Source organism: Symphalangus syndactylus, chromosome X, assembly GCF_028878055.3.
Source record: "Symphalangus syndactylus isolate Jambi chromosome X, NHGRI_mSymSyn1-v2.1_pri, whole genome shotgun sequence".
NCBI lineage: Eukaryota > Metazoa > Chordata > Mammalia > Primates > Hylobatidae > Symphalangus > Symphalangus syndactylus.
In genome coordinates this window covers 84,009,583-84,019,015 of record NC_072447.2, presented here as the reverse complement: position 1 = coordinate 84,019,015, position 9,433 = coordinate 84,009,583, and positions in this window count along the sequence as shown.

Here is a 9,433-nt window from a genome sequence, read left to right as displayed (position 1 = left end):
TCCCTGTCTTGTGCCCGTTTTGAAAGGGAATGCTTCCAGTTTTTGTTCATGCAGTATGATATTGCCTGTGGGTATGTCATAGATAGCTCTTATTATTTTGATATATGTCCCATCAATACCTAATTTATTGAGAGTTTTTAGCATGAAGAGTTGTTGAATTTTGTCAAAGGCCTTTCTGCATCTATTGAGATAATCATGTGGTTTTTGTCTTTGGTTCTGTTTATATGCTGGATCACATTTATTGATATGAGTATGCTGAACCAGCCTTGCATCCCAGGGATGAAGCCCACTTGATCATGGTGGAAAAGCTTTTCAGTGTGCTGCTGGATTCGGTTTGCCAATATTTTATTGAGGATTTTCACATCAATGTTCATCAGGGATATTTGTCTAAAATTCTCTTTTTTGGTTATGTCTCTGCCAGGCTTTGGTATCAGGATGATGCTGGCCTCATAAAATGAGTTAGGGAGGATTCCCTCTTTTTCTATTGATTGGAATAGTTTCAGAAGGAATGGTACCAGGTCCTCCTTGTACCTCTGTTAGAATTCGGCTGTGTATCCATCTGGTCCTGGACTTTCTTTGGTTGGTTAACTATTAATTATTGCCTCAATTTCAGAGCCTGTTGTTGGTCTATTCAGAGACTCAACTTCTTCCTGATTTAGTCTTGGGAGGATGTATGTGTTGAGGAATTTATCCATTTCTTCTAGATTTTCTAGTTTATTTGCATAGAGATGTTTGTAGTATTCTCTGATGGTAGTGTGTATTTCTGTGGGATTGGTGGTGATATCCCCTTTATCATTTTTTATTGCATCTATTTGATTCTTCTCTCTTGTCTTCTTTATTAGTCTTGCTGGTGATCTGTCCATTTTGTTGATCTTTTCGACAAATCAGCTCCTGGATGCATTGATTTTTTTGTAGGGTTTTTGTGTCTCTATTTCCTTCACTTCTCCTCTGATCTTAGTTATTTTTTGGTTCTACTAGATTTTGAATGTGTTTGCTGTTGCTTCTCTAGTTCTTTTAATTGTGATGTTAGGATGTCAATTTTAGTTCTTTCCTGCTTTCTCTTGTGGGCATTTAGTGCTATAAATTTCCTTCTGCACACTGCTTTGAATGTGTCCCAGAGATACTGGTATGTTGTGTCTTTGTTCTCATTGTTTCAAAGAATGTCTTTATTTCTGCCTTCATTTCGTCATGTACCCAGTATTCATTCAGGAGCAGGTTGTTCAGTTTCCATGTAGTTGAGCAGTTTTGAGTGAGTTTCTTAATCCTGAGTTCTTGTTTGATTGCACTGTGGTCTGAGAGACAGTTTGTTATAATTTCTGTTCTTTTACATTTGCTGAGGAGTTCTTTACTTCCAACTATGTGGTCAATTTTGGAATAAGTGTGGTGCTGAGAAGAATGTATATTCTGTTGACTTGGGGTGGAGAGTTCTGAAGATGTCTATTAGGTCCTCTTGGTGCAGAGCTGAGTTCAATTCCTGGATATCCTTGTTAACTTTCTGTTTTGTTGATCTGTCTAATGTTGACAGTGGCGTGTTAAATTCTCCCATTATTATTGTGTGGGAGTCTAAGTCTCTTTGTAGGTCTCTAAGGACTTGCTTTATGAATCTGGGTGCTCCTGTATTGGGCGCATATCTATTTAGGATAGTTAGCTCTTCTTTTTGAATTGATCCCTTTACTATTATGTAATGGCCTTCTTTGTCTCTTTTGATCTTTGTTGGTTTAAAGTCTGTTTTATCCGAGACTAGGATTACAACCCCTGCCTTTTTTTGTTTTCCATTTGCTTGGTAGATCTTCCTCCATCCCTTTATTTTGAGCCTATGTGTCTCTGCATATGAGATGGGTTTCCTGAATACAGCACACTGATGGGTCTTGACTTTTTATCCAATTTGCCAGTCTGTGTCTTTTAATTGGAGCATTTAGCCCATTTACGTTTAATTTTAGTACTGTTATGTCTGAATTTGATCCTGTCATTATGGTGTTAGCTGTTTATTTTGCTCATTAGTTGATGCAGTTTCTTCCTAGCCTTGATGTTCTTTACAATTTGGTATGTTTTTGCAGTGGCTGGTACCGGTTGTTCCTTTCCATGTTTAGTGCTTCCTTCAGGAGCTCTTTTAGGGCAGGCTGGTGGTGACAAAATCTCTCAACATTTGCTTGTCTGTAAAGGATTTTATTTCTCTTTCACTTATGAAGCTTAATTTGGCTGGTTATGAAATTCTGGGTTGAAAATTCTTTTCTTTAAGAATGTTGAATATTGGCCCCCACTCTCTTCTGGCTTGTAGAGTTTCTGCTGAGAGATCACCTCTTAGTCTGATGGGCTTCCCTTTGTGGGTAACCCGACCTTTCTGTTTGGCTGCCCTTAACATTTTTTCCTTCATTTCAACTTTGGTGAATCTGACAATTATGTGTCTTGAAGTTGCTCTTCTCAAGGAGTATCTTCGTCACTTTCTCTGTATTTCCTGAATGTGAATTTTGGCCTGCCTTGCTAGATTTGGGAAATTCTCCTGGCTAATATCCTGCAGAGTGTTTTACAACTTGGTTCCATTCTCCCTGACACTTTCAGGTACAATAATTAGGCGTAGATTTTGTCTTTTCACATAGTCCCATATTTCTTGGAGGCTTTGTTCATTTCTTTTTATTCTTTTTTCTCTGAACTTCTCTTCTTGCTTCATTTCATTCATTTCGTCTTCCATCACTAATACCCTTTCTTCCAGTTGTTTGCATTGGCTACTGAGGCTTCTGCCTTCATCACGTAGCTCTCGTGCCTTGGTTTTCAGCTCCATCAGGTCCTTTAAGGACTTCTCTGTATTGATTATTCTAGTTACCCTTTCTTCTAATTTTTTTCAAGTTTTTAACTTCTTTGCCATTGGTTCAAACTTCCTCCTTTAGCTCGGAGTAGTTTGATCGTCTGAAGCGTTCCTCTCTCAACTCGTCAAAGTCATTCTCCATCCAGCTTTGTTCCATTGCTGGCGAGGGGCTGCGTTCCTTTGGAGGAGGAGAGGTGCTCTGATTTTTAGAGTTTCTTGTTTTTCTGCTCTGTTTTTTCCCCATCTTTGTGGCTTTACCTACATTTGGTCTTTGATGATGGTGACATACAGATGGGTTTTTGGTGTGGATATCCTTTCTGTTTGTTAGTTTTCCTTCTAACAGTCAAGATCCTCAGCTGCAGGTCTGTTGGAGTTTACTGGAGGTCCACTCCAGACCCTGTTTGCCTGGGTATCAGCAGCAGTGGCTGCAGAACAGTGGATATTGGTGAACTGCAAATGCTGCTGTCTGATCGTTCCTCTGGAAGTTTTGTCTCAGTGGAGTATCTGGCCGTGTGAGGTGTCATTCTGCCCCTATTTGGGGGTGCCTCCCAGTTAGGCTACTCAGGAGTCAGGGACCCACTTGAGGAGGCAGTCTGCCCATTCTCAGATCTCAAGCTGTGTGCTGGGAGAACCACTACTTTCTTCAAAGCTGTCAGACAGGGACATTTAAGTCTGCAGAGGTTATTGCTGTGTTTTCTTTGTCTGTGCCCTGCCCCCAGAGTTGGAGCCTACAGAGGCAGGCAGGCCTCCTTGAGCTGTGGTGGGCTCCACCCAGTTCGAGCTTCCTGGCAGCTTTGTTTACTTACTCAAGCCTGAGTAATGGTGGGCACCCCTCCCCCAGCCTCACTGCTGCCTTGCAGTTTGATCTCAGACTGTTGTGCTAGCAATGAGTGAGGCTCCATGGGCATAGTACCCTCCAAGCTAGGTGCAGGATATAATCTCCTGGTGTGCCATTTGTTAAGCCCTTTGGAAGAGCACAGTATTAGTGTGGAGTGACCTGATTTTCCAGTTTCCATCTGTCACCCCTTTCTTTGACTAGGAAAGGGAATTCCCTGACCCTTTGTGCTTCCTGGGTGAGGTGATGCCCAGCCCTGCTTCGGCTTATGCATGGTATGCTGCACCCACTATCCTGCACCCACTGTCCAGCACTCCCAGTGAGATGAACCCACTACCTCAGTTGGAAATTCAGACATCACCCATCTTCTCCGTCGCTGACACTGGGAGCTGTAGACTGGAGCTTTTCCTATTCGGCCATCTTGGCTCCACCCCATTTGAGTGGTTTTGAGTGAGTTTCTTAATACTGAGTTCTAGTTTGATTGCACTGTGGTCTGAGAGACAGATTGTTATAATTTCTGTTCTTTTACATTTGCTGAGGAGTGCTTTACTTCCCACTATGTGTTCAATTTTGGAATAAGTGTGGTGTGGTGCTGAGAAGAATGTATATTCTGTTGATTTGGGGTGGAGAGTTCTGTAGATGTCTATTAGTTCTGCTTGGTTCAGAGCTGAGTTCAATTCCTAGATATCCTTGTTAACTTTCTGTCTCATTGATCTGTCTAATGTTGATAGTGGGGTGTTAAATTCTCCCATTATTAATGTGTGGGAGTCTAAGTCTCTTTGTAGATCTCTAAGGACTTGCTTTATGAATCTGGGTCCTCCTGTATTGGGTGCATATATATTTAGGATAGTTAGCTCTTCTTGAATGATCCCTTTCCCATTATGTAATGGCTTTCTTTGTCTCTTTTGATCTTTGTTAGTTTAAAATCTGTTTTATCAGAGACTAGGACTGCAACCCCTGCCTTTTTTGTTTTCCATTTGCTTGGTAGATCTTCCTGCATCCCTTTGTTTTGAGCCTATGTGTGTCTCTGCATGTGAGATGGATTTCCAGAATACAGCACACTGATGGGTCTTGACTCTTTATCCAATTTGCCAGTCTGTGTCTTTTAATTGGAGCATTCAGCCCATTTACATTTAAGGTTAATATTCAAAAAAAGTATTATTATTACTTTTTACTGTTGAGTTTTGAATGTTCTTTATATATGCAAGTCCTTTGCCAGATACCTGATTTGCAAATATTTTCTCCAGTGTATGGTTTTTCTTCAATTTTCTTAATAGGATCATTCACAGAAGTTTAAATTTTGATGAAATAGAGTTTATCAGTATATTTAATGACATGCTTTTGATGTCATGTCCAAGAACACTTTCCAAAGCCCTAGGTCCTGAATACTTTCTCTTGTGTTATCTCCTAAAAGTTTTATATTTCTATATTTTACATTTAAATGTGTTATCCAGTTTGAGTTTATTTTTTGTATAAGGTATGAAGTTTAGAATGAAGTTCATTTTTTTTTGGCTTAAGAATTTTTTTTGGATTTTTTACAGTGTTCTATATTTAGAAAAATCTTTGACTATTTCCCATGACCTGAAGGATAGAGTCAAAGTTCCTTACTCTGTTATTCAAGATCTTCCCTCATCAGGGCTCGCATTTCTTTCTCATTTTCCATACGACCTGCATTCAAATCCTGGTTCTTCCTCATGGTTACTCAGTTTCTCATTTGTCAAATGTGATACTAATAGTGTCTATTTAATAGTGTTGTAATAAAGATAAAAAATTGAGTTAATTTTTATAAGCAGCACAGTGCCTGTATTAGTCCATTCTTACACTGCTATCAATACCTAAAATTCGATAGTTTATAAAGAGAAGAGGTATAATTGGCTCATGGTTACTCGGGCTGTACAGGAAGCCTGATACTGGCATCTGCTCAGCTTCTGGGAAAGTTACAATCATGGCAGAGGGTAATAGGGAAGCACACACATCACATAGCCAGAGTAGGAGCAAGAAAGAGAGAGGGTGGAAGTGCTACACACTTTTAAATAATCAGATCTCACAGAAACTCACTCACTGTTGTGAGAACAGTACTGAGAGATGATGCTAAACCATTCATGAGAAATTCACCCCTGTGATCCAATTATGTCCCACCAGGTTTCATCTCTGATATTGGAGCCTCCAACTTGACATGAAATTTGCTGAGTACACAGATTCAAACTATATTATTTCACCACTGCTCCACTCAAATCTCGTGTCCTTCTAATATTGCAAAATACAATTATCCCTTCTCAACAGTCCCCCAAAATCTTAATTAACTCAAAACTTCAAAGTCCAAAATCTCATCTGAGACAAGGCTAGTCCCTTCCAACTATGAGAGTGAAAAACAAAAACAAACAAACAAAAAAGCAGTTAGTTACTTCCATGATACAATGGGGTTACAGGTATTGGGAAATACTTCCATTCCAAAATGGAGAAATCGACCAAAAGAAAGGGGCTACAGGCCCTATGCAAGGCCAAACCCAACATGGCAGTCATTAAATCTTAACTCTCCAAAACAATATCCTTTGACACCATGTCACACATCCAGAGCACACTGATGGAAGGGGTGGGCTCCCAAGATCTTGAGGCTTTGCAATATTCAGCCCCCACCATTGCTCTCATGAGCTGGAATTGAGTGCCTGTGGCTTTTCCAGGAGCAGAGTGGAAGTTTTCAGTGGATCTACCATTTTGGAGTCTGGAGGATGGCAGCCCTCTTCTCATAGCTTCACTATGCAGTGCCCCAGTGGGAACTCTGTATGGGGGCTTCATCCCCTCTGCCCTTCCCTAGTAGAGGTTCTCCATAATGGCTCTGCCCCTGTAGCAGGCTTCTGCCTGGACAATAGGGATTTTTCATACATCCTCTGAAATTTAGGTGGAGGATTCCAAGCCTCCACTCTTGCACTCCATGTACCTGCAGGCTTAACACCACATGAAAGCTACCAAGGCTTATAACTTGTACTCTCTGGAGCAGTGGCATGAGCTGTATCTGGTTCCCTTTGAGCCACAACTAGAGTTGGAGCAGCTGGGATACAGGGAGCAGTGTCTTGAGACAGGCTCTGGGCCTGGCCTAAAGAACCATTCAATTATCCTAGGCCTCTGGGCCTGTGATGGGAAGTGCTGCCACAAAGGTCTCTTAAATGCTGTTGAGGCATTTTTCCCATTGTATTGTTTATTGGCACGTGGCTCTTATTTACTTATACAAATTTCTGGAGGCTGCTTGAATTCCTCCCCTGAAAAATGGGCTTTTATTTTCTATTACATGGCTAGGCTGCACATTTTCCAAATTTTTTATGCTCTACTTCCCCTTTAAATGTAAATTTGACTTTAGATCATTTCTTTGCTCATACATATGAGATAGGCTGTGAGAAGCAGCCAGGCTACATCTTGAACTTTTTGTTGCTTAGAAATTTCTTCCTCCAGATACCCTAAATCATCAATCTCAAGTTCTAAGATCTCCAAGGATCCCTAAGAGCATTCTAAGATTTCCACAGATCCCTAGGGCAGAGGCACAATTCAGTCAAGTTATTTGCTAAGTCATAACAAAAGTGACCCTTGCTCCAGATCACAATACATTCCTCATTTTCATCTGAGTCCTTTTTAGCCTGACTTTCTCTGTCCATATCACTATCAGCATTTTGGTAACAACTATTCAACTAGTCTGTAGGAAGTTCCAAACTTTTCCTCATCTTTCTGTTTTCTTCTGAGCCCTCTATTCTCTTCCAACCTCTGCTTGTTACCTAGTCCCAAAGTTGCCTCCACATTTTCAGGTATCTTTATAGCAATGTCCTACTCCTTCATACCAATTTTCTGTATCAGTCTGTTGTTACACTGCTATAAAGAAATACATGAGACTGGGTAATTTATAGAGAAAAGAGGTTTAATTGGTTCATGGTTCTGCAGGCTGTACAGGAAGCATGATGCTAGCATCTGCCTGGCTTCTGGGGAGGCCTCGGAAACTTACTATTATGGTGGAAGGTAAAGGGTGTGAATGCATGTTACATGACTGGACTAGGAACGAATAAGAGAGAGGGGGGAGGTGTTACACACTTTTAAATGACCAGATCTCACCAGGACTGTACCAAGGGAGATAGTGCTAAACTATTCACAAGAAACCATCCCCAATGATCCAATCTGCAGTCCCCACCTCCAATATTGAGGATTACAACTTGACATGAGATTTGGTAAGGATGCAGATCCAAATCATATCAGTGCCTGCCAAACACTGTGCAACAAATGTTACCTCCTAACATTATTGTACAAAATGTTTACTTCCAACAAGTTTTCCATCTGTTGGCCTCAAAAGCCATTTTTTTTCTTTCCCTTTGACTCTGTCATAATCTTCACTGATCAAATTGCTATCTGTTTTTGTGGTTGCCTCTGAGGGTGATGGACCAGTCGGGTCTGACTGGAAAGGGGAGATTTCTATGATGATGATAAGGTTCTATGTTTTGATAGGTGTTTGGGCTACACAGGTAAATGCATTTGTCAGAGTTTAGCAAATGTTCCCCTAATGTTTGTGATATAAATGTATGTACATTTACCTAAAAAAACTCTAAATGTACATTAAACTTTAGTTAATGACATTCATGGAGAAGTGTTTGTTGGTGAAGTGTACTAATGTCTGTTACTGTCTTTGAAGTGCAACAGAAAATAAAATAGCTTAAAGGATGGATAGAGAAATGGATAGATATATGATGAAGCAAATGTAGTAGAATTTAGATGGTGAGTAGGCCAGGCACAGTGGCTTATGCCTGTAATCTCAGCACTTTTGTAGCCTGAGGTGTGCAGATCAGCTGAGGGCAGGAGCTCCAGACCAGCCTGGCCAACATGGCAAAACCTCGTCTCTACTAAAAATTAAAAAAAAATTAGCTGGGCATGGTGGCAAGCACCTGTAATCCCAGCTACTCAGGAGGCTGAGGCAGGTAGAATTGCTTGAACCCAGGAGGTGGAAGTTGCAGTAAGCCAAGATCATGCCACTGCACTCCAGCCTGGGTGACACAGTGAGACTCCGTCTCAGAAAGAAAAAAAAAATAATCTAGGTGGTGGGTATATTGGTATTCACTATATAATTCTTTATATTTTGCTATATGCAGGATAGTCTTCAAGGGTTTATGACCTGTGGAGTCATACAGGGCCCCATGCACAGAAGGGCATTGTGCTTGGTTTAATGCTCTGTTGTCACGTTTTTGAAATCCTTAATAATTTCATCTTTGAACTTGTGTTAAAAATCCAATAGGACAACGGAGTATGCACATGAGCAGAGCAGATACACATAATATGTATCTACTATTCCTTGCCACCCCAGGTATATATAGTGTTTGTAATTCTCCATGCATGAAGAATTCTAGTATACCTACAATGTGTGGGAGTTCAGCAAGGCTCAAACTGAGTGCAAGGTAAGTGATTTATGTGTATAACCAAGTGGGAGTACTGACAACCTTAAGAGGCTATACTTTCCTTTTAAATCAGAACTTGCTTTGAATGCAAAAAAGGCAATTATGTTCTAAGAAACACGAATGACCAAGGAACTCTATCATATTCTGTTTTACTCGTGCTACTTCCCTATATTAGCCAACTACTATTGCTAAAGGAAAGGGAGAGATAGGGCAACCCATAGTAGTTATTCCTTTCAGTCCTTTCATTAGTGAACTGAAAGTAGAGACTGTTGGTAGAATGTGGACATATCAAAATGTGAAATAGAAAATACTTGAATTAGCTTTGTGCAGCATTTTCACTCTTCTGGTAAGAAGAAAATACATATGCATGTA